Source organism: Pongo pygmaeus, chromosome 20 (assembly GCF_028885625.2).
Source record: "Pongo pygmaeus isolate AG05252 chromosome 20, NHGRI_mPonPyg2-v2.0_pri, whole genome shotgun sequence".
NCBI classification, from domain to species: Eukaryota; Metazoa; Chordata; class Mammalia; order Primates; family Hominidae; genus Pongo; species Pongo pygmaeus.
Genome location: NC_072393.2, coordinates 59,998,943 through 60,023,834, shown reverse-complemented (window position 1 = coordinate 60,023,834; position 24,892 = coordinate 59,998,943). Strand labels below are relative to the sequence as shown.

Here is a 24,892-nt window from a genome sequence, read left to right as displayed (position 1 = left end):
TCCCGAAATGCTGGGATTACAGGTGTGCACCACCACACCCGGCCTTTTTTTTTTTTTTTTTTTGAGACGGAATCTCGCTCTGTCACCCAGGCTGGAGTGCAGTGGTGCGATCTCACCTCACTGCAAGCTCCGCCTCCCGGGCTCATGCCATTCTCCTGCCTCAGCCTTCCTAGTAGCTGGGACTACAGGTGCCCGCCACCACATCCGGCTAATTTTTTTTTTTTTGTATTTTTGTAGAGATGGGGTTTCACCGTGTTAGCCAGGATGGTCTCGATCTCCTGACCTCGTGATCTGCCCGCCTTGGCTTCCCAAAGTGCTGGGATTACAGGCATGAGCCACCACACCTGGCTCACACCCAGCCTATTTTTTACTTTTTTGAGACTGAGTCTCACTCTATTGCCCAAGCTGGAGTGCAGTGGCGCAATCTCAGCTCACTGAAAGCTCAACCTCCTGGCTTCAAGCAATTCTCCTGCCTCAGCCTCCCGAGTAGCTGGTATTGCAGGGGTGCACCACCACCCCGTCTGGCTAATATCTGTAGTTTTAGTACAGACAAGGTTTCATCATGTTGGCCAGGCTGGTCTCAAACAACTGACCTCAGGTGATCTTCCTGTCTCAGCCTCTCAAAGTGCTGGAATTACAGGCAGGAGCCACCGTACCCAGACTAGTTCCATCATTAAAATTAGGGAAAAAACAAAGATGCCCACACCTAAACAGCAAATCATTTGTTGTTCAAGGACATCTCAAATACATTGTTTATCTAAAATACAACTTTAACTGAGGGCCCGGTGCGAACCAAATAATGGTTCTTACTTTCTTCTTGCCTGTGCATGGGTTAATATTCACATGTAGTCCCATCTACGAAGGACTGGGGAGGGGCAGAGGCAGGAGGATCTAAGCCCACTTTAGCCTGGGCGGCATAGTGAGACCCCCACCTCATGCATTTATCTCCTGCTCATGCACCCAAGATTTCAGCTTCATTTCCCCAATAAACACTGAAGCTTCATGCACTCCACCTCCGTGCTCTTGCTGAGAAGTGCACATCCCATCTGCAAGGGACACTGAGGTCCCTTCAGCTCCACTTGACCCCATGTGAGGTTCTATACCAGGGCCAGAAAATTTTCCATAAAGTAAAAGGTGCTGATGGCCTTGCACCATGGCTGACGCCTTTGGGAGGCCAAGGAGAGCGGCTCATTTGAGGTCAGAGGTTTGAGACCAGCCTGGTCAACATGGTGAAACCCCGTATTTACTTTAAAAAAAAAAAAAATTCAGGCTGGGCATGTTGGCTCACGTCTGTAATCCCAGCACTTTGGGAGACTGAGGCAGGTGAATCATTTGAGGTTGGGAGTTCGAGACCAGCCTGACCAACATGGGGAAACCCCATATCTGCTAAAAATACAAAATTAGCCCGGAGTGGTGGCGCATGCCTGTAATCCCAGCTACTCAGGAGGCTGAGGCAGGAGAATCACTTGAACCCGGGAGGCGGAGATTGCGTGGGCCGAGATCATGTCATTGCCCTCCAGCCTGGGCAACAAGAGAGAAACTCCATCTCTCCTTCTCTCTCTCTCTAACACACACACACACACACACACACATGCACAAATTCAAAAAGTAGTTAGGCGTGGTGGTAAGCGCCTATAATTCCAGCTACTCAGGAGGCTGAGGCAGGAGAATTGCTTGGACCTGAGAGACAGAGGTTGGAGGCAGCCGGGGTCGTGCCACGGCCCTCCAGACTTGGCAACAGCAAGACTCCATCTCAAAAATAAATAAATGAATGAATAAAAAAGAAAAATACAAATATTAGCTGGGCATGATGTCAGGTGCCTGTAATCCCAGCTACTCAGGAAGCTGAGGCAGGAGAATCACTTGAACCCAGGAGGTGTAGGGTGCATTGAGCTGAGATTGCACCACTGCACTCCAGCCTGAGTCACAGAACAAGACTCTGTCCCAAAAAAGAGGACCATCTGAGCCCAAGAGACCCAGGTTGGAAGTGCCTCTGTACTCCAGCCTGGGCAAAAGAGACCCTGTCTTAGAAAAAAAAAAAAACAGAACCCCAACATCATCCAAGTCTGATGATAAGCATGCAAATGTATTACCAACATCAGCGTCAACTTCAACGCGGCTTTTCCCAAACGTAACACTCTAAAGGGAAGCACTTTGTTTTCTCTCGGACAACAAACAGAAAGTGCTTCCTCTAGAGGGTCACAGCGTGGGATCTTCTTGCTCCAGCACTCTGGGTTTCTTGTTGGAATTTTCCTTGACCAGGTTAAAACAGACACAAAATAAAGATGCATTTTTTGGCCCTGTTTGCATATTTTCTGGAATCCAGAACATAAACCCCTAAAAGGACCATCTCCAGTTCCTTGCTTCAAAGGCTCAGCAGGTTAGCCTTGTTCATCAAGGGGCAATCGTCCTGAGTTTTGTCTCCAAAGAGAAAAAGCAAAGCCTACTATACATACCTTATATTTAACCAAGAGATTAGGGCAGAATTTCCAGAGAACAGCAATGGATTTTGAGCCAAGTGTTCAGTTGAGTTCCAGGACAGGGGCACACAGTCCCGATGGGAGCATCCAAAATGGAATCTACAATGTTGAAGAATATACATTGTCTCACACACAAACATCCTCCAGGATAGACCAGAGTCTAGGGTGACTCTAGAGGACCATTTGAGATTAGGGGTGGTGGCTCACGCCTGTAATCCCAGTACTTTGGGAGGCCAAGGCTGGTGGATCACCTGAGGTCGGGAGTTTGAGACCAGCCTGCCCAACGTGGTGAAACCCCATCTCTACTGAAAACACAAAAATTAGCTGGGTGGGGTGGTAGACACCTGTAATCCCAGCTACCCGGGAGGCTGAGGCAGGAGAATGAATCACTTGAACCCGGGAGGCGGAGATTGCGGTGAGCCAAGATCGTGCTATTGCCCTCCAGCCTGGGCAACAAGAGCGAAACTCCGCCTCAAAAAAAAAAAAAAAAAAAAAAAAGATAATAATTAGCCAGATCTGATGGCAGGCAACTGAATTCCCAATGATTCAGCAGGCTGAGGTGGGAGAAACACTGGAACCTGAGAGGTGGAGTTTCCGGTCAACAGGGATCCTGCTACTGCACTCCCAATGAAACAAGAGTGCATCTCAAAAAATCAAAAAATAAAAAGAGGACCACTTGAGCCCAAGAGATCTCGCTTGCAGGTGCCACCCACTCTAGTCTGGGCAACAGAGACACTGTCTTGGAAAAAAAACAAAACAAACAGAACCCCAACATCATGCAAGTCTGATGATAAGCACGCTCTGCAAATGTATTACCAAGATCAGCAGCATCTTCAACGTTGCTTTTCTCAAACAGTAACACTCTAAAAGGATGCACGATCTTTTCTTAGACAACAGACAGTGCTTCCTTCTAGAGGGTCACTGCCTGAGATCTTCTTGCTCCAGTACTCTGGGTTATTTTTTATGTATGTATGTATGTATGTATTTATTTATTTATTTTTTGAGATGGAGTCGCCCAGGCTGGAGTGCAATGGTGTGATTTCAGCTCACTGCAATCTCCTTCTCACGGGTTCAAGAGATTCTCCTGCTGCCGCCTCCCAAGTACCTGGGACTACAGGTGTGTACCACCACGCCTAGCTATATTTTGCATTTTTAGTAGAGACGAGGTTTTGTCATGATGGTGGGGCTGCTCTTGAACTCTGACCTGAGGTGATCCACCCGTCTCAACCTCCCAAAGTGCTGGGATTACAAGCGTGTGCCACTGTACCCGGCCTATTTTTTATTTTTTTGAGATTGAGTCTCACTGTTGTCTAGGCTGGAGTTCAATGGTGTGATCTCAGCTCACTGAGAGCTCAGCCTCCCGGCTTCAAGTGATTCTCCTGCCTCAGCCTCCTGAGTAGCTGGGATTACAGGTGTGTACCACCACCACACCAAGCTAATTTTTGTATTTTTAGTAGACATGGGGATTCACCATGTTGGCCAGCTGGTCTCGAACAACTGACCTCAGGTGATCCTCCTGTCTCGGCCTCCCAAAATGACGGAATTACAGGTGTGAGCCGTGGTACCCAGCCTTGTCCTATATTTAAAATTAGGAACAAAAAAAGATGCCCGCACCTAAACAGCAAATCATTTGTTGTTCAAGTACATCTCAAATACGTTGTTTATCTGAAATAGAAATTTAAGTGGCGGTGGGGCGTGAATCAAAGAACAGTCCTTACTTTCCTCTTCCTGTACATGGGTTAATATTCACATGTAGTCTCAGCTACTAAGGACTGGGGAGGGGCAGAGGCAGGAGGATCTAAGCCCACATTAGCCAGGGCGGCATAGTGAGACCCCCATCTCGTTGCATATACGACCTGGTCATGCACCCAAGATTTCAGCTTCATTTCCCCAATGAAAACTCAAACCCCATGCATTCCACCTCCGTGCTCTTGCTGAGCAGTACACATCCCATCTACAAGGGACAATGGGGTCCCCTTCAACTCTACCTGACCCCAAGTGAGGTTCTATAAACCAGTGCCAGAATAATTTCCGTGGGGTAAAAGGTGTTGATGGCCAGGTGCAGTGGCTCACGCCTGTATTCTCAGCACTTTGGGAGGCCGAGGCAGGCAGATCACCTAAGGTCAGGAGCTGAGACCAGCCTGGCCAACATGGTGAAACCACATCTCTGCTAAACATTAAAAAATTAGGCCAGGCCTGGGGGCACATACCTGTAATCCCAGAAATTTGGGAGTCAGAGGTGGGCGGATGACTTGAGATCAGGGGTTTGAGACCAGTCTAGCCAACATGGTGAAATCCCATCTCTGCTAAAAAAAAATACAAAAAGTAGCCAGGTGTGGTGGTGTGCTCCTGTAATTCCAGCTAGTCAGGAGGCTGAGGAAGAAGAATTGCTTGAACCCGGGAGGCAGAGGTTGCAGTGAGCCGAGATCGTGCCACTGCCCTCCAGCATGGGTGACAGCAAGACTCTGTCTCATAAATAAATAAATGAATTTTTAAAAATACAAATATTATCCAGGTGTGGGGATGGGTGCCTGTAATCTCAGCTACTTGGGAAGCTGAAGCAAGAGAATCGCTTGAACCCAGGAGACGGAGGTTGCAGTGAGCTGAGATCACATCACTGCACTCCAGCCTGGGTGAGAGAGAGACTTTGCTTGCAAAAAAGGACCATTTGAATCCAAGACACCCAGGTTGGACATGCCACTGCCACCGCACTCCAGCCTGGGCAACAGAGACCCTGTCTTAGAACGAAAAAGCAAAAGCAAAACAGAACCCCGCCATTGCCCAAGCCTGATGATAAGCATGTTCTACAAATGTATTACCAAAATCAGCATCAAGTTCAACGTCGCTTTCTCAAACCGTAACCCACCAAAGGGAAGTGCTTTCTTTTCTTTTAGACAACAGAAAGGGCTTCCCTTTGTAGAGTCACAGCATGAGATCTTCTTGCTCCAGCACTCTGGGTTTCTTGTTGAAATTTTCCTTAACCAGGTCAAAATGGACACAAAAATAAAGATGCATTTATTGGCCCTGTTTGCAAGTTCTCTGGAATCCAGAATATAAACCCCTAAAAGACCATCTCCAGTTCCTTGCTTCAAAGAATCAGCAGGTTAGCCTTGTTCATCAAGGGGCAATCCTCCTGAGTTTTGTCCCCAAAGAGAAAAAGCAATGCCCACTAGACATACCTTATCTCTAACCAAGAGAATTGGGCTGGATTTCTAGAGAACAGCAACGGATTTTCAGCCAACTGTCACTTGAGTTCCAGCACAGGGACACACAGTCCCGACGGGAGCATCCAAAGTGGAATCTATGATGTTCAAGAACATACATTGTCACACACACAAACATTCTCTAGCATAAACCGTAGTCTAGGTTGACTCAAGAGGACCACTTGAGGCTAGGCGTGGAGGCTCATGCCTATAATCCCAGCACTTTGGGAGGCTGATGCAGGGGAATCACTTGAGGTCAGGAGTTTGAGACCAGCCTGGCTAACATGGTGAACCCCCATCTCCACTAAATGCAAAAACTGAGCCAGGTGTGGTGGTGCATGCCTGTAATCCCAGCTACTCGGGATGCTGAGGCAGGAGAATCGCTTGAACCTGGGAGGTGCAGGTTGCAGTGAGTCGAGATCGTGCCATTTCACTCCAACCTGGGTGAGAAGAACAAAACTCTGTCAAAAAAAAAAAAAAAAAAAAGGGAAATACAAATGCCCACACCTAAACAGCAAATCATTTCTTGTTCAATACATCTCAAATATACTGTTAATCTGAAATACAAATTTAACTGGGTATCCCTGGCCTGGGAAGCTGCCTTCGGCAATTCAGATAAGAGTCTCTTTTGGAAGCTAATAGGTAGGAACATGGAGATGTCAGCAAAGGGAAGGGACTCTCAGGGATTTCTATGGATTATGCAGACACCCTGCCAGATCCCGAACTTCCCCAAAAGATCCCAAGTCCAGGCAGGAAGGACCACTGGGCTCTAGAAACCAAATGAAGTGGCCCTGGGCGGGAGTCTTTGTCATCAGATTCCATGACTCAAAGTCAGCCAGGGAGCACAGCGAAAATCCCAGGGGCTCACTCTACCAGAAGATGCAGACTCCGTCCAGATCAAACCCAAATTGTCACCAGTTAGCGATGCCTGGCTCTCCTTTCCCCTCAGCTCATTCTGCCTGCATTGGTGCAATACTCTGGTGTTCCCAGTCCAGAGGCCTTCACTCCTTCCAGTGCCCTAGGAGGGTCACCTTGCAGTTCTCAGGCAGGAAGATGGGGTCTTCCACCCTTGTGAGCTTCCCAGACATCAGGGTCTGCCCGCCCCACTCCATTCCCAAAAGATATTCTGCCCAGTTCTCCCAGCCTCCTGCTTCCATCCAGGGACCACCCTTCAGTGGCAAGATTCACACTGCAGACAACCAGAACCAACCCACATTATCCTCAATTACAGTAGTCACAACAGGCCACCCATTCAAGGTTGTTCTATACGACATGCCCACAAGAGGCAGATCCAGAGCTAGAGAGATGCAAAGTGGTTGCCACGGTCTGGGTTGAAGAGTGGGGTGGGAACTAACTGCAAATGGGAATAAGCCTCTTTGGGGTGACGAAAATCTCCCGAACTAGAATGTTGGTGGTTGAAAATATGCTAAAATAGTTTACATTTCAGAGTAAGTTTCAAAAGGTTACTTCCTCGGTTCACAAAAGTCAGAGACAGGGCCGGGTGCGGTGGCTCATGCCTGTGATCCCAGCACTTTGGGAGGCCGAGGTGAGCGGCTCACATGAGGTCAGGAATTTGAGACCAGCCTGGCCAACATGGTGAAACTCTTTCTACTAAAAAAAAAAAAAAACAACCAAAAGTAGCCGGGTGTGGTGGTATATTCCTGTAATTCCAGCTACTTGGGAGGCTGAGGCAGAAGAATTGCTTGAACCCAAGGGGGTGGAGGTTGCAGTGAGCTGAGATTGTGCCGCTGCACTCCAGCCTGGGCGACAGCGAGACTCCTTCTCAAAAACACATAAATAAATAAATAATAAAGAAAACTACAAATATTAGCCAGGTGTGGAGGAGTGCGCCTGTAATCCTAGCGACTCGGAAAACTGAGGCAGGAGAATCGCTTGAACCCGGGAGGTGGAGGTTGCAGTGAGCGGAGTTCCTGCCATTGCGCTCCAGCCTGGGTCAGAGTGAGACTCTGCCCCCCAAAAAGAGGACCACTTAAGACCAAGAGATCTAGGTTGGAAGTGCCACCGCACTTCAGCCTGGGCAACAGAGACCCTGTCTAAGATAAAAAGTAAAACAAAAACAAAACCCCACCGTCATCCACGTCTGATGATAAGCACGCTCTCCAAATGTATTACCAAGATCAGCATCCACTTCAACGTTGCTTTTCTCAAAGAGTAACCCTCTGAAAGGAAGCACTTTCTTTTCTTTCACAAAACAGAAAGTGCTTCTTACCTCCAGATGGTCACAGCCTGAGATGTTCTTGCTCCGTGCATGGTGGATTTTTTGTTGGAATGTTCTTTGACCAGGTTAAAATGGACACAAACATAAAGATGCATTTATGGGCCCTGTTTGCATGTTTCCTGGAATCCAGAACATAAACCCCTAAAAGAACCATCTCCAGTTTCTTCTTTCAAAGAATCAGCAGGTTAGCCTTGTTCATCAAGGGGCAATCCTCCTGAGTTTTGTCTCTGGAAAGAAAAAGCAATGCCTACTACACGTACCTTATATTTAACCAAGAGAATTGGGCTGGATTTCTAGAGAACAGCAATGGATTTCGAGCCAAGTGTTCACTCGAGTTCCAGTTCAGGGACACACAGTCCCAACGGGAGCATCCAAAACGGAATCTACGATGTTGAAGAATATACTTTGTCCTGTGCACAAATATTCTCCAGAATAGACCATGGGCTTCGTCATAAAAACTCCTTAATACAATTTTAACATAAATACACAAGTACAGGTGGGGGCACGGTGGCTCACACCTCTAATCCTAGCACTTTACGAGGCCAAGACGGGAGGATCACCTGAACTCAGGAGTTCGAGACCAGCCCCGGCAATATGGTGTAACCCCATGTGTACAAAAAATACAAAAGTGAGCCAGGTGTGATGGTGCATGCCTGTAGACACCAATGCAGCAGGCTTAGGTGGGAGGCGGAGGTTGCAGTGAGCCGAGAATGCACCACTACACTCCAGCCTGGGTGATAGAGCCAGACCTTGTCTCAAAAATAACCAACCAAACAAATAAAACACACACACACAGAAACAAACAAAAAAATACCCAAAGTGATATCAGAGTATTCTCTGTATTCAAATCAGCATTTTGTGTGTGTATAATTATGTTATATATATGATATATTACATATATGATAAATTTAACTGGGAGCTGGGTACGAACAAAATAACAGTCCTTACTTTCTTCTAGCCTGTGCATGGGTTAATATTCACATGTAGTCCCATCTACCTAGGACTGGGGAGGGGCGGAGGCAGGAGGATCTAAGCCCACTTTAGCCTGGGTGGCATAGTGAGACCCCTGTCTCATGCATTTACCTCCTGGTCATGCACCCAAGATTTCAGCTTCATTTCCCCAATAAACACTGAAGCCTCATGCACTCCACCTCCGTGCTCTTGCTGAGCAGTGCACATCCCATCTGCAAGGGACACTGAGGTCCCTTCAACTCCACCTGACCCCATGTGAGGTTCTACACCAGTGCTAGAATAATTTCCATGCAGTAAAAGGTGTTGATGGCCGTGCAGTGGCTCACGCTTGTATTCTCTGGACAACATGGTGAAACCCCCTCTTTACTAAAAAAAAAATAATAATAATAATAACAATACAAAAAGTAGCCGGGCCTGGTGGTGTGTTCCTGTAATTCCAGCTACTCCGGAGGCTGAGGCAGGAGAACTGCTTGAACCTGAGAGGCAGAGGTTGGAGTCAGCCGGGATGGTGCCACTGCCCTCTAGCCTGGTCGACAGCGAGACTCCATCTGAAAAGTAAATAAATAAATGAATAAAAAAGAAAAATACAAATGTTAGCCAAGCATGATGTCAGGCGCCTGTAATCCCAGCTCCTCAGGAAGCTGAGGAAGGAGAATTGCTTGAACCCAGGAGGCAGAGGTTGCAGTGAGCTGAGATCATGCCACTGCACCCCAGCCTGGGTCACAGAGCAAGACTCTGTCCCAAAAAAGAGGACTATCTGAGCGCAAGAGAGCTAGGCTGGAAGTGCTTATGGACTCCAGCCTGGAAAATACAGATTTTGTCTTAGAAAAAAAAAAAAAGCACAGAACCTCAATATCATCCCAGTCTGATGACAAGCATGCTCTACAAATGTATTTCCAAAGTCAGCATCAACTTCAACGTTGAGTTTCTCAAACCGTAACACTCCAAAGGGAAGCGCTTTGGTTTCTTTCAGATAACAGAAAGTGCTTCCCTCTAGAGGGTCACAGCCTGAGATCTTCTCACTCCAGCACTGTGGGTTTCTTGTTGGAATTTTCCTTGACCAGGTTAAAATGGATACAAAAATAAAAATGCATTTATTGGCCCTGTTTGCCTGTTTTCTGGAATCCAGAACATAAACCCCTAAAAGGACCATCTCTAGTTCGTTGCTTCAAAGAATCAGCAGGTTAACCTTGTTCATCAAGGGGCAATCTTCCTGAGTTTTGTCTCTGGAAACAAAAAGCAATGCCTACTACACATACCTTATCTTTAACCAAGAGAATTGGGCTGAATTTCTAGAGAACAGCAATGGATGTAGAGCCAAGTGTTCACTTGAGTTCCAGCAAAGGGACATACAGTCCCCTTGGGAGCCTCCAAAATGGAATCTAAGATGTTGAAGAATACAAATTGTCACACACACAGCATCCTCCAGGATAGACCACAGTCTAGGCTGACTTAAGGGGACCACTTGAGGCTAGGCGTGGTGGCTCATGCCTGTAATCCCAGCAGTTTGGGAGGCTGAGGCGGGTGGATTACCTGAGGTCAGGAGTTTGAGTCCAGCCTGGCCAACATGCTGAAACCCTGTCTCTACTAAAAACACAACAATTAGCTGGGTGTGGTGGTGGGCACCTTTAATCCCAGCTACCAGGGAAGCTGAGGCAGGAGAATCACTTGAACCTAAGAGGAGGAGGTTGCGTTGAGCCGAGATTGTGCCATTGCACTCCAGCTTGGGCAACAAGAGTGAAACTGTCTCAAAATAAATAAACAAATAAAAATAAAGAAATACACAAGTACGGGTGAGGCACAGTGGCTCACACCTCTAATCCCAACATTTTAGGAGGCTGAGGCAGGAGGATCACTTTAGCTCAGGTGTTGGAGACCAGCTCAGGTAAAATGGTGAAACCCCGTCTGTACAAAAACTACAAAAGTTAGCCAGGTGGCTGGGTGTGGTAGCTCATGCCTGTAATCCCAGCAATTTGGGAGTCCGAGGCAGGTGGATCACTAGAAGTCAGGAGTTGGAGACCAGCCTGACAAACATGGGGAAACCTGTATCTACTCAAAATTGCATGCCTGTAATCGCAGCTACTTGGGAGGCTGAGGCAGGAGAATCACTTGAACCTGGAAGGCGGAGGTTGCAGTGATCTGAAATCTTGCCATTGTACTCCAGCCTGGGCAACAAGAGCAAAATTACCTCTCAGAAAAAAAAAAAAAAAAGGTAGCCAGCTGTGGTGGTGCATGCCTGTAGACACACTAATTCAGGAGGCATAGGTGGGAGAGGGAGGTTACAGTGAGCTGAGATTGCACTACTACACTTTTGCCTGGGTGACAGAGCCACACCTTGTCTCAAAAACAAACAAAAACCACACACACAAGAACAAAAAACAAACTCAAAGTGATATAAGAGTAACCTCTACCTCCCAGGTTCAAGCGATTCTCCTGCCTCAGGCTCCCAAGTAGCTGGGATTACCCGCACCTGCCCCCATGCCCTGCTTATATACTTTATATATATATATATATGTATTTTTAGTAGATACTAAAAATACTTAAGTAGATACTTAAAATACATATATATATATGTATTTTTAGTAGAGACGGATTTTCACCATGTTGGCCAGGCTGGTCTTGAACTCCTGACCTCAGGTGATCCACACGCCTCAGCCTCCCAAAGTGCTGGGATTACAGGCTTGAGCCACTGTGCCCGGCCACATCATACATTTTTGAGACCATGTCTCAAAGAAAATAAAGATCTATATATTGTATGCTCACAGGAAGAATAATACCTACACATAAGTGCTTGCTTTGCTGGTGCACATAAAAAAAATTGGAATGACAGAGATTACCCTGGCCCCCGCACAAAGGTGACACCCAAATTCACGATGGTTCCATATTTATCTTTTTTTTAAAAAAATTTTTTTTATTTTGTTTTTTTTTAGACCGAGTCTTACTCTGTCGACAGGCTGGAGTGCAGTGGCATGATCTTGCCTCACTGCAACCTCTGCCGCCCGGTTGGAACGATTCTCCTGCCTCGGTCTCCCGAGTAGCTGGTATTACAGGCACCTGCCATTGCACCTGGCTAATTTTTGTATTTTTTGTAGAGATGAGGTTTTGCCATGATGCCGCGGCTGGTCTTCAACTCCTGACCTGAGGTGATCCGCCCATCTCGACCTTCAAAAGTGCTGGGATTACAGGTGTGCACCACCGCACCCGGCCTATTTTTTTTTTTTTTTGAGATTGAATCTTATTCTTTTGCCCAGGCTGGAGTTCACTGGCGTGATCTCAGCTCACTGCAACCTCTGCCTCCTGGCTTCAAGCGATTCTCCTGCCTCATCCTCCTGAGTAGCTGGGATTACAGGCGTGCAGCACAACCACGCATGGCTAATTTTTGTATTTTTAATACAGACGGGGTTTCACCATGTTGGCCAGGGTGGTCTCAAGCAACTGACCTCAGGTGATCCTCCTGTCTCTGCCTACCAAAATGACGGAATTACAGGCGTGAGCCACTGTACCTGGCCTTGTCCTATATTTAAAATCAGGAGCAAAAAAAGATGCTCACATCTAAACAGCAAATCATTTGTTGTTCAAGTACATCTCAAATACATTGTTTATCTAAAATACAAATTTAACTGGGGGTGGGATGTGAATCAAAGAACAGTCCTTACTTTCCTGTTCCTGTGCTTGGGTTAATAATATTCAAATGTAGTCCCAGCTACTAAGGACTGGGGAGGGGCAGAGGCAGGAGGATCTAAGCCCACTTTAGCCTGGGCGGCATAGTGAGACCCCTGTATTGTTGCATATACAACCTGGTCACGCACCCAGGATTTCGGCTTTATTTCTCCAATAAAAACTCAAACCCCATGCATTCCACCTCCGTGTTCTTGCTGAGCAGCACACATCCCATCTGCAAGGACATTGGGGTCCCCTTCAACTCTACCTGACCCCAGGTGAGGTTCTATAAACCAGTGCCAGAATAATTTCCGTGGACTAAAAGGTGTTAACGGCCAGGCGTGGTGGCTCATGCCTGTATTCTCAGCACTTTGGGAGGCCCAGGTGGGCAGATCACCTAAGGTCAGGAGCTGAGACCAGCCTGGCCAACATGGTGAAACCACATCTCCGCTAAAAATACAAAAATTAGGCCAGGCATGGGGGCGCATACCTGTAATCCCAGAAATTTGGGAGTCAGAGGTGGGTGGATGACTTGAGGTCAGGGGTTTGAGACCAGCCTAGCCAACATGGTGAAATCCAGTCTCTACTTAAAAAAAATTTACAAAAAGTAACCAGGTATGGTGGTATGCTTCTGTAATTCCAGCTACTCAGGAGGCTGAGGCAGAAGAATTGCTTGAATCCGGGAGGCAGAGGTTGCAGCGAGTCGAGATTGTGCCACTGCCCTCCAGACTGGGTGACAGCGAGACTCCGTCTCAAAAATAAATAAATTAATTAATTAAAAAAATACAAATATTATCCAGGTGTGGTGATGAACGCCTGTAATCTCAGCTGCTTGGGAAGCTGAGGCAGGAGAATTGCTTGAACCTGGGAGGCAGAGGTTGCAGTGAGCTGAGATCGCATCACTGCACATCAGCCTGGGTGACAGAGAAAGACTCTGCCCCCTAAAAAGGACCATTTGAATCCAAGAGACCTAGGTGGGACATGTCATCGCACTCCAGCCTGGGCAACAGAGATCCTGTCTTAGAATAAAAAAGCAAAACCAAAACAGAACCCCACCATTGCCCAAGCCTGATGATAAGCATGTTCTGCAAATGTATTACCACGATCAGCATCAACTTCAGCGTTGTTTTTCTCAAACCGTAACACTCCAAAGGGAAGCGCTTTCTTTTCTTTTAGACAACAGAAAGGGCTTCCCTTTGCAGAGTCACAGCATGAGATCTTCTTGCTCCAGCACTCCAGGTTTCTTGTTGAAATTTTCCTTGACCAGGTCAAAATGGACACAAAAATAAAGATGCAATTTTTGGCCCTGTTTGCATGTTTTCTGGAATCCAGAATAAAAACCCCTAAAAGGACCATCTCCAGTTCTTTGCTTCAAAGGCTCAGCAGGTTAGCCTTGTTCATCAAGGGGCAATCCTCCCAAGTTTTGTCCCCAAAGAGAAAAAGCAATGCCTACTACACATACCTTATATTTAACCAAGAGAATTGGGCTAGATTTCTAGAGAACAGCAATGGATGGAGAGCCAGGTGTTCACTTGAATTCCAGGACAGGGACACACCGTCCTGACGGGACCATCCAAAATGGAATCTAAGACGTTGAAGAATGTACATTGTCTCACACACAAACATTCTCCAGGCATTATCCTGTAAATGCTCCTCAGTAATATTTGAACAGAGATACACAAGGGCAGGTGGGGCGCGGTGGCTCACACTTCTAACCGCAGCACTTACGTAGGCCGAGGCAGGAGGATCACTTGAGCTCAGGAGTTAGACACCAGCCCGGGAAACATGGTAAAACCTCATCTGTAAAAATACAAAAGTTAGCCAGGTATGGTGGTACATGCCTGTAGATACTAATTCAGGAGACTGAGGTGGGAGATGGAGGTTGCAGAGAGCCGAGCTTGCACCGCTGCACTCCAGCATGGACAACACAGTGAGACTCTGTCTCAAAAATAAATAAATGAATAAATAAATAAATAAATAAGCCAGGCGTGGTGGCACATGCCTGTAATCCCTGCTGCTCGGGAGGCTGAGAGGCAGGAGAATCCCTTGAACCCAGGAGGCAGAGGTTGCAGTGAGTGGAGATCCTGACAGGACACTCCAGCCGGGGTCACAGAGCAAGACTCTGTCCCAAAAAAGAGGGCCACTTGAACCCAAGAGATCTAGGTTGGAGGGGCCACCACACTCCAGCCTGGGCAACAGACACCCTATCTTAGAAAACAAAACAAAACAAGCAAACACAAAACCCCACCATCTTCCACAGTTGATTATAAGCATTCTCTGCAAATGTATTACCAAGATCAACGTTGCTTTTCTCAAAGCGTAACACTCTGAAGGGAAGCGCTTTCTTTTCTTTTAGCCAACAGAAAGTGCTTCCCTCTAGAGGGTCACATCATGAGATCTTCTTGCTCCAGCATTGTGGGTTTTTTGTTGGAATTTTCCTTCACCGGGTTAAAATGGACACAAAAGTAAAGATGCATTTATTTGCCCTGTTTGCATGTTTTCTGGAATCCAGAACATGAACCCCTAAAAGGACCATCTCCAGTTCCTTGCTTCAAAGAATCAGCAGGTTAGCCTTGTTCATCAAGGGGCAATCCTCCAGAGTTTTGTCTCTGGAAAGAAAAAGCAATGCCTACTACACATACCTTATATTTAACCAAGAGAACTGGGCTGGATTTCTAGAGAGAGCAATGGATTTTGAGCCAAGTGTTCGCTTGAGTTCCAGCACAGGGACACACAGTCCCGATGGGAGCATCCAAAATGGAATCTACAATTTTCAAGAATATACATTGTCTCACACACAGACATCCTGCAGGGTAGACTACAGGTTAGGCGGTAAAAGCTCCTCAATACAATTTGAACCTAAATACACAAGTACAGGTGGGGCACGGTGGCTCACACCTCTAATCCCAGCACTTTAGGAGGCCACGATGGGAGGATCACCTGAGCTCAGGAGTTTGAGACCGGCCCCGGCAACATGGTGTAACCCCATGTGTACAAAAAATACAAAAGTGAGCCAGGTGTGTGGTGCATGCCTGTAGACACCAATGCAGCAGGCTTAGGTGGGAGGTGGAGGTTGCAGTGAGCCGAGATGGCACAACTACACTCTAGACTGGGCAACAGAGCCAAACCTTGTCTCACAAACAAACAAACGGAAAACACACACACACACAAACAAAAAAATACCCAAAGTGATATAAGAGTATTCTGTGTGTGTAGAAGAGTATTTTTTGTATATATTATGCTATATATATGATAAGAATATATGATGACCGGGTGCAGTGGCTCATGCCTGTAATCCCAGCACTTTGGGAGGCCGAGGCGGGTGGATCACCTGAGGTCAGGAGTCTGAGACCAGCCTGACCAACATGGTGAAGCCCGTCTCTACCAAAAATACAAACTTAGCTGGGTGTGGTGGCGGGTGCCTGTAATCCCAGCTACTCAGGAGGCTGAGGCAGGAGAATCACTTGAACCCAGGAGGCGACGGTTGCGGTGAACTGAGATCATGTCATTGTACTGCAGCCTAGGCGACAGGAGCAAAACTCCCTCTCAAAAAACGAAAAAAAAAAAGATGTTGAAGACTATATATTGTTGTACACACAAACAACCTCCAGGATAGACCACAGGTTAGGCCATAAAAGCTCCTCAATAATATTTGAATAGAAAAACACAAGTACGGTGGGTCACGGCAGCTCATACCTCTAACTGCAGTACTTAAGGAGGCCAAGTCGGGAGGATCACTTGAGCTCTGGAGTTCCAGTCCAGCCTAGGAAACATGGTAAACCCTGTGTGTACAAAAAATATAAAAGTTAGTCAGGTGTGGTGGTGCATGCCTGTATTCAGCTCTTTAGGAGGCTGAAGTGGGAGGTGGGAGGTGGAGGTTGCAGGGAGCCGGATTGCACCACTGCACTCCAGCATGGGCAACAGATCCAGATGTTGTCTCAAAAAAAAAAAAAAAAAAAAAATCCAAAAATCCCAAAAATGCACACAAATAAAAAAACCCCAAAGTGAAACGAGTATTCTCTGTGTACAGAAGAGTATTTTGTGGGTATATGATTATATTATCAATATCAGACAATATAAAAAAATGTAGATTATATATTTTTGAGACCCGGTGTCAAAAAAGAAAGCTCTCATGTTGTTTGCTCACAGGAAGAATAATTCCTACACAGAACAGCATGCATTAAAAAAAATTGGAATGACAGAGATTCCCATGTTCCCTGTACAAAGTGACACCCAAATTCATCATGGGTCCCGTATTTAAAATTAGGAAATACAGACCGGGCGCGTTGGCTAATGCCTATAATCCCAGCTCTTTGGGAGGCCGAGGCAGGTGGATCACCTGAAATCAGGAATTCGAGACCAGCCTGACCAACATGGTGAAAACCTGTCTCTACCAAATGCAAAAACTGAGCTGGGTGTGGTGGTGCATGCCTGTAACCACAGCTACTTTGGAGGGTGAGGCAGGAGAATCACTTGAACCTTGGAGGCAGAGGTTGCAGTGAGCCAAGATCACACCATTGCACTCCAGCCAGGGCAACAAACTGAGACTCTGTCAAACAAACAAACAAAAAAACAAGGTGTGATCAGTGCACGGAATAGTCTGGAAATCAAAGGACCCTCCCACCCCAGGATCTGCAGTGGCTGGGACTGTGTGTCCCTCGATGCCTGGCCATGTCAACTATGTTTGAAAAGGGTCACCAGGAGAATGTGGCTCACACCTGTGGAATCCTTGAGCTCAGGAGTTGAGACCTTCCTGAGCAACAGAGATCACATCTGTATGAAAAATTAAAAACTTAGGCAAGTGTGGTGGCATGCCCCATGCAGTACCAACTACATGGGAGGCTGAGTCAAGAGGACCACTTGAGGCTGGGCAAGGTGGCTCACGCCTGTAATCCCAGCACTTTGGGAGGCCGAGGGGGAGGATCACTTGAGATCAGGAGCTGAGACCAGCCTGGCCAACATGATGAAACCTTGTCTCTTCTAAAAATACAAAAATTAGGCCAGACGTCGTGGTTCATGCCTGTAATTCCAGCACTTTGGAAGGCCGAGGTGGGTGGCTCACGTGAGGTCAGGAGTTTGAGACTAGCCTGGCCAACACGGTGAAACTCCATCTCTACTAAAAAAAAATCCAAAAAGTAGCCGGGCATGGTGGTGTGTTCCTGTAATTCCAGCTACCGGGGAGGCTGAGGCAGCAGAATTGCTTGAACCTGGGAGGCGGAGGTTGTAGAGAGCCGAGATCACGCCACTGCCCTCCACCCTAGGCAACAGTGAGACTTCATCTCAAAAATTAAAATAAAAAAAGAATAATAAAGAAAACTACAAATATTAGCTGGGTGTGGTGGTGAGCGCCTGTAATCCCAGCTACTCAGAAAACCGAGGCAGGAGAATCACTTGAATCTGGGAGGTGGAGGTTGCAGTGAGCAGAGTTCCTGCCATTGCATTCCAGCCTAGGTCACAGAGCAAGACTCTGCCCCAAAGATAAGGACCATTTGAGCCCAAGAGATCTAGGTTGGAAGTTCCACTGCACTCGAGCCTGGGCTACAGACACCCTGTCTTAGAAAAAACAAAACCCCAAGATTATCCCAAGATGATCCATGCTTATCATCTGATGATAAGCATGATCTCCAAATGTATTACCAAGATCAGCATCAACTTAATGTTGCTTTTCTCAAAGAGTAACCCTCTGAAAGGAAGCACTTTCTTTTCTTTCACAAAACAAAAAGTGCTTCTTACCTCCAGATGGTCACATCATGAGATCTTGCTCCAGCACCGTGGATTTTTTGTTGTAATTTTCCTTGACTATCTTAAAATGGACACAAAAATAAAGATGCATTTATTGGCCCTGTTTGCATGTTTTCTGGAATCCAGAATATAAACCCCTAAAAGGACCATCTCCAGTTTCTTACTTCAAAGTCTCAGCAGGTTAGCCTTGTTCATCAAGGGACAATCCTCCTGAGTTTTGTCTCCAGAAAGAAAAAGCAATGCCTACTACGTGTACCTTATATTTAACCAAGAGAATTGGGCAGGATTTCTAGAAAACAGCAATGAATTTAGAGCCAAGTGTTCACTGGAGTTCCAGTTCAGGGACACACAGTCCCGATGGGAGCATCCAAAATCGAGTCTACGATGTTGAATATACATCGTCATGCACACAAACATCCTCCAGGATGGACCACAGACTTGGTCATAAAAATTCCCCAATAAAATTTGAACAGGAACACACAAATACCAGTGGGGTGTGGTGGCTCACCTCTAATCCCAGCACTTTAGGAGGCTGAGACAGAGGATCACCTGAGCTTGGGAGTTTGAGACTAGCGCCTGCAACATGGTGTAAACCCATGTGTATAAAAAATGCAAAAGTGAGCCAGATGTGGTGCATGCCTGTAGACACTAATTCAGTAGGATTAGTTGGGAGGTAGAGGTTGCAGTGAGCTGAGATGGCACCACTACACTCCAGCCTGGGCAATAGAGCCAGACCTTGTCTCAAAAATAACCAACCCCTTTGTAGGGACATGGATGAAACTGGAAACCAACATTCTCAGCAAACTATTGCAAGAACAAAAAACCAAACACCAAATGTTCTCACTCATAGGTGGGAATTGAACAATGAGAACACATGGACACAGGAAGGGGAACATCACACACTGGGGACTGTTGTGGGGTGCGGGTAGGGGGAAGGGATAGTATTAGGAGATATATCTAATGCTAAATGATGAGTTAATGGGTGCAGCACACCAGCATGGCACATGTATACATATGTAACAAACCTGCATGTTGTGCACATGTATCCTAAAACTTAAAGTATAATAATAAAATTAAAAATAAATAAAAAATAGGGACACAAAAAATGAGAAAAAAAAATAAGCAAACACACACACAAAGAAACAAAAAATACACAAGGTGATATCACTCTCTGTATTTAGAACAGTATTTTGTGTGTACATGATTATATTATATATGATAAGAATATATAAACATACATCATATATTTTTGAGACCCTGTCTCAAAGAAAGTTCCATACATTGCATACTCACAGGAAGAATAATTCCTACACAAATTCTTGCTTTGGTAGTGCACATAAAAAAATTGGAATGACAGAGATTACCGTGGCTGTTGCACAAAGGTGACACTCAAATTCATGACGGTCTCGTATTTATCTATGTATTTTTATTTATTTGTTTTATTTATTTTTGAGATGGAATCTTGCTCTGTGGCCCAGGCTGGAATGCCATAGCTTGATTTCAGCTCACTGAAATCTCCTCCTCCTGGGTTCAAGCGGTTCTCCTGTCTCAGCCTCCCGAGTAGCTGGAATCACAGATGTGCACCACCGCACCCAGCTAATTTTTGTAGTTTTAGTAGAGATGAGGCTTTGCCATGTTGGCCCTGTTGGTCTTGAACTCCTGACCTCAGGTGATCCTCCCGTCTTGGCCTCCCAAAGTGCTGGGATTACAGGCGTGTGCCGCTGTGCCTAGACTATTATTTACTTTGTTGACACTGAGACTCAGTTGCCCAGGCTGGAATGCGGTGGTGCAATCTCAGCTCACTGAAAGCTCAGCCTCCTGGCTTCAAGCGAGTCTCCTGCCTCAGCCTCCCGAGTAGCTGGGATTACAGGTGTGTGCAACCAGGCCTGGCTGATTTTTGTATTTTTAGTATGGACAGGGTTTCACCATGTTGGCCAGGCTGGTCTTGAACAACTGATCTCAGATGATCCTCCTGTCTCGGCCTCCCAAAGTGCTGGAATTACAGGCAGGAGCCACCATACCTGGATTAGTCCCATATTTAAAATTAGGGGGGAAAAAAAGATGCCCACACCTAAACAGCAAATCATTTATTGTTTAAGAACATCTCAAATACATTGTTTATCTAAAATACAAGTTTAACTGAGGGCCAGTGCGAACCAAATAATGGTTCTTACTTTCTTCTTGCCTGTGCATGGGTTAATATTCACATGTAGTCCCATCTACCAAGGCCTGGGAAGGGCAGAGGCAGGAGGATCTAAGCCCACTTTAGCCAGGGCGGCATAGTGAGACCCCTGTCTCATGCATTTATCTCCTGGTCAGACACCCAAGATTTCAGCTTCATTTCCCCAATAAACACTGAAGCCTCATGCACTCCACCTCCGTGCTCTTGCTCATCCCATCTGCAGGACACCGAGGACCCTTCAACTCCACCTGACCCCAAGTGAGGTTCTATACCAGTGCCAGAATAATTTCCATGCAGTAAAAGGTGCTGATGGCCGCACACAGTGGTTCACGCCTGTATTCTCAGCATTTTCGGAGGCCAAGGTGAGTGGCTCACTTGAGGTCAGGGGTTTGACACCAGCCTGGCCAACATGGTAAGCCCCGTCTCTACTAAAAAAAAAAAAAAAAAAAAAAAAAAATCAAAACGTAGCCAGGCGTGGTGGCGGCCACCTGTAGTTCCAGCTGCTTCGGAGGCTGAGGCAGGAGAATTGCTTGAAACTGAGAGACAGAGGTTGGAGTCAGCTGGGATCATGCCACCGCCCTCCAGCCGGGGAAACGAGACTCCAACTCAAAAATAAATAAATGAATAAAAAAGAAAAATACAAATATTAGCTGAGTGTGATGTCGGGCCCCTGTAATCCCAGCTATTCAGGAAGCTGAGGCAGCAGAATAGCTTGAACCCGCGAGGTGGAGGTTGCAGTGAGCCAAGATCGTGTCACTGCACTCCAGCCTGGGTCACGGAGCAAGACTCTGTCCCAAAAAGGACCATCTGAGCCCAAGAGACCTAGGTTGGAAGTGCCTCTGTACTCCAGCCTGGGCCAAAGAGACCCTATCTTAGAAAACAAAAACAAAACAGAACCCCAACATCATCCAAGTCTGATTATAAGCATGCAAATGTATTACCAACATCAGCATCAACTTCAATGCGGCTTTTCCCAAACGGTAACACTCTAAAGGGAAGCACTTTGTTTTCTCTCCGACAACAAACAGAAAGTGCTTCCTCTAGAGGGTCACAGCGTGGGATCTTCTTCCTCCAGCACTCTGGGTTTCTTGTTGGAATTTTCCTTGACCAGGTTAAAATGGATACAAAAATAAAAATGCATTTATTGGCCCTGTTTGCCTGTTTTCTGGAATCCAGAACATAAACCCCTAAAAGGACCATCTCCAGTTCCTTGTTTCAAAGGCTCAGCAGGTTAGCCTTGTTCATCAAGGGGCAACCGTCCTGAGTGTTGTCCCCAAAGAGAAAAAGGAATACCTACTACTCATACCTTATATTTAACTAAGAGAATTGGGCTGATGTTGAAGAATATACATTGTCTCACACACAAACATCCTCCAGGATAGACCAGAGTCTAGGCTGACTCTAGAGGACCATGTGAGATTAGGGGTGGTGGCTCACGCCTGTAATCCCAGCACTTTGGGAAGCCAAGGCTGGTGGATCACCTGAGGTCAGTAGTTTGAGACCAGCCTGCCCAACATGGTGAAACCCAGTCTCTATTCAAAACACAAAAATTAGCTGGGTGGGAAGGTAGGCACCTGTAATCCCAGCCACCTGGGAGGCTGTGGCAGGAGAATCGCTTGAACCCAGGAGGTGGAGGTTGCAGTGAGCCTAGATCGCACCACTGCACTCCAGCCTGGACATCAAGAGTGAAACTCCATCTCAACAACAACAGTAAAAATAATAACTAGCAGGACATGATGGTGGGCATCTGTATTCCCAACTTTATTCAGCAGGCTGAGGTGGGAGAATCGCTGGAACCTGGGAGGCGGAGTTTCTGGTCAACAGGGATCCTGCCGCTGCACTCCAGCCCGGGAAACGGAGCGAGAGGGCATCTCAAAAAATCAAAAATAAAAAGAGCACCACTTGAGCCCAAGAGATCTCGGTTGGAAGTGCCACCTACTCCCGCCTGGGCAACAGGGACCCTGTCTTGGAAAAAAACAAACCAAAGAGAACCCCAACATCATGCAAGTCTGATGATAAGCATGCTCACAAATGTATTACCAAGATCGGCAGCATCTTCAACGTTGCTTTTCTCAAACAGTAACACTCTAAAAGGATGCACGATCTTTTATTAGACAACAGACAGTGCTTCCATCTAGAGGGTCACAGCATGAGGTCTTCTTGCTCCAGTACTGTAGGTTTTTTTTTGTTTTTGTGTTTCTTTTTGACGGAGTCTTACTCTGTCGCCGAGGCTAGAGTGCAATGGCACGATCTCGGCTCACTGCAAGCTCCACCTCCCGGGTTCAAGCCATTCTCAAGCCTTAGCCTCCCAAGTAGCTGGGACTACAGGCGCCCACCACCACACCTGGCTAATTTTTTTGTATTTTTAAATAGAGACGGGGTTTCGCCGTGTTAGCCAGGATGGTCTCGATCTCCTGACTTCGTGATCCACCCGCCTCAGCCTCTCAAAGTGGTGGGATTACAGGCGTGAGCCACAGCACCCAGCTTTTTTTTTTCTTTTTTTTTGAGACGGAGTCTCACTCTGTCATCCTGGCTGGATGCTGTGGCACAATCTCGGCTCACTGCAGCCTCTGCCTCCTGGGTTCAAGCAATTCTCCTGCCTCAGCCTCCTAAGTAGCTGGGATTACAGGTGCCCACCACCACACTGGGCTAATTGTTGTTGTTGTTGTATTTTTAGTAGAGACGGATTTTCACCATGTTGGTTAGACTGGTCTCAAACTCCTGACCTGAGATGATCTACCCACATCTGCCTCCCAAAGTGCTGGGATTACAGGCATGAGCCACCACGCCCGGCTTTATTTTGTATTTTTATTCATTTGTTTATTTTTTCAGACAGAATTTCCCTGTGTTGCCCAGGCTGACTATTTGAAGCCAAGAGATATAACTGGACATGTCACTGCACTCCAGCATGGGCAACACAGAGCCTTAGAATAAAAAAGCAAAACCAGAACAGAACCCCACCATCGTCCAAGTGTGATAAGCATGCTCTGCAAATGTATTACCGAGATCAGCATCAACTTCAACGTTGCTTTTCTCAAACCGTAACCCACCAAAGAGAAGCACTTTCTTTTTTTTTAGACAACAGAAAGGGCTTCCCTTTGTAGAGTCACAGCATGAGATCTTCTTGCTCCAGCACTCTGGGTTTCTTGTTGAAATTTTCCTTGACCTGGTCAAAATGGGCACAAAAATAAAGATGCATTTATTGGTCCTGTTGGCATATTTTCTGGAATCCAGAATATAAACCGATACAAAGATGATCTCCAGTTCCTTGCTTCAAATGTTCAGCAGGTTAGCCTTGTTCATCAAGGGGCAATTGTCCTGGGTTTTGTCTTCAAAGAGAAAAAGCAATGCCTACTACATATACCTTATATTCTCAGGAGTTAGACACCAGCCTGGGAAACATGGTAAAACCTCATCTGTAAAAATACAAAAGTTAGCCAGGTGCAGTGGTGCATGCCTGTAGACACTAATTCAGGAGGCTGAGGTGGGAGGTGGAGGTTGCAGGGAGCTGAGATCACACCCCACTGCACTCCAGCATAGGTGACAGAGCCAGATCTTGTCTCAAAAACAAAGAAATGAACAAACAAAAAACGCACACACACAAACAAAAAAATGCCCAAAGTGATATGAGAGTATTCTCAGGGTGTAGAAGAGTCTTTTGTGTGTACATGATATTATATATATAAGAATATATGAAGGCGAGCTGCGGTGGCTGTCTGCAATCCCAGTACCTTGGAAAGCCAAGATGGGCAGATCACCTGACGTTGGGAGTTCGAGACCAGACTGACCAGCATGGAGAAATCCCGTCTACTAAAATACAACAAATTAGCTAGCCCTGGTGGCGTCTGCCTGTAATCCCAGCTACTCAGGAGGCTGAGGTAGGAGAATCGCTTTAACCCAGGAGGCGGACATCGCGGGGAGCCCAGATCACACCATTGCTCTTTAGCCTGTGCGACAAGAGCAAAACTCAGTCTCAAAAACATAAAAAATAATAAAAAAGAGAGAAACTTCCATATATTGTATGCTCACAGGAAGAATACTTCCTACACATAAGTGCTAGCTTTGGCAGCACGCGTGAAAAAATTGGCATGACAAAGATTACCATGGCCCCTGCGCAAAGGTGACACTCAAATTCGTGATGATCTCATATTTATCTATTTTTATTTTTTAATGTTTATTTTAATGTTTATTTAATATAGCTTTATTTATTTAGAGACGGAGTTTCGCTCGTTGCCCAGGCTGGAATACAATGCCTGAGGTCCCTTTTAACTCTACCCGACCCCAAGTGAGGTTCTATAAACCAGCGCCAGTATCATTTCCATGGAGTAAAAGGTGTTGATGGCTTGGCGCAGTGGCTCATGCCTGTATTTTCAGCACTTTGGGAGGCTGGCGCGGGCGGATCACTTGAGGTCAG

At 46.4% G+C, this 24,892-nt stretch overlaps 1 non-coding gene and 1 pseudogene across 1 annotated transcript; both read left to right on the top strand.

Moving 5' to 3' along the window:
- Positions 1–24,892, top strand: part of LOC129021107 (nuclear RNA export factor 3-like) — a 113,632-nt pseudogene that overhangs the window by 25,431 nt on the left and 63,309 nt on the right.
- Positions 24,532–24,633, top strand: LOC129021275 (U6 spliceosomal RNA). Its single transcript, XR_008496004.1, has one exon. It is a non-coding gene; the product is annotated as a U6 spliceosomal RNA (small nuclear RNA).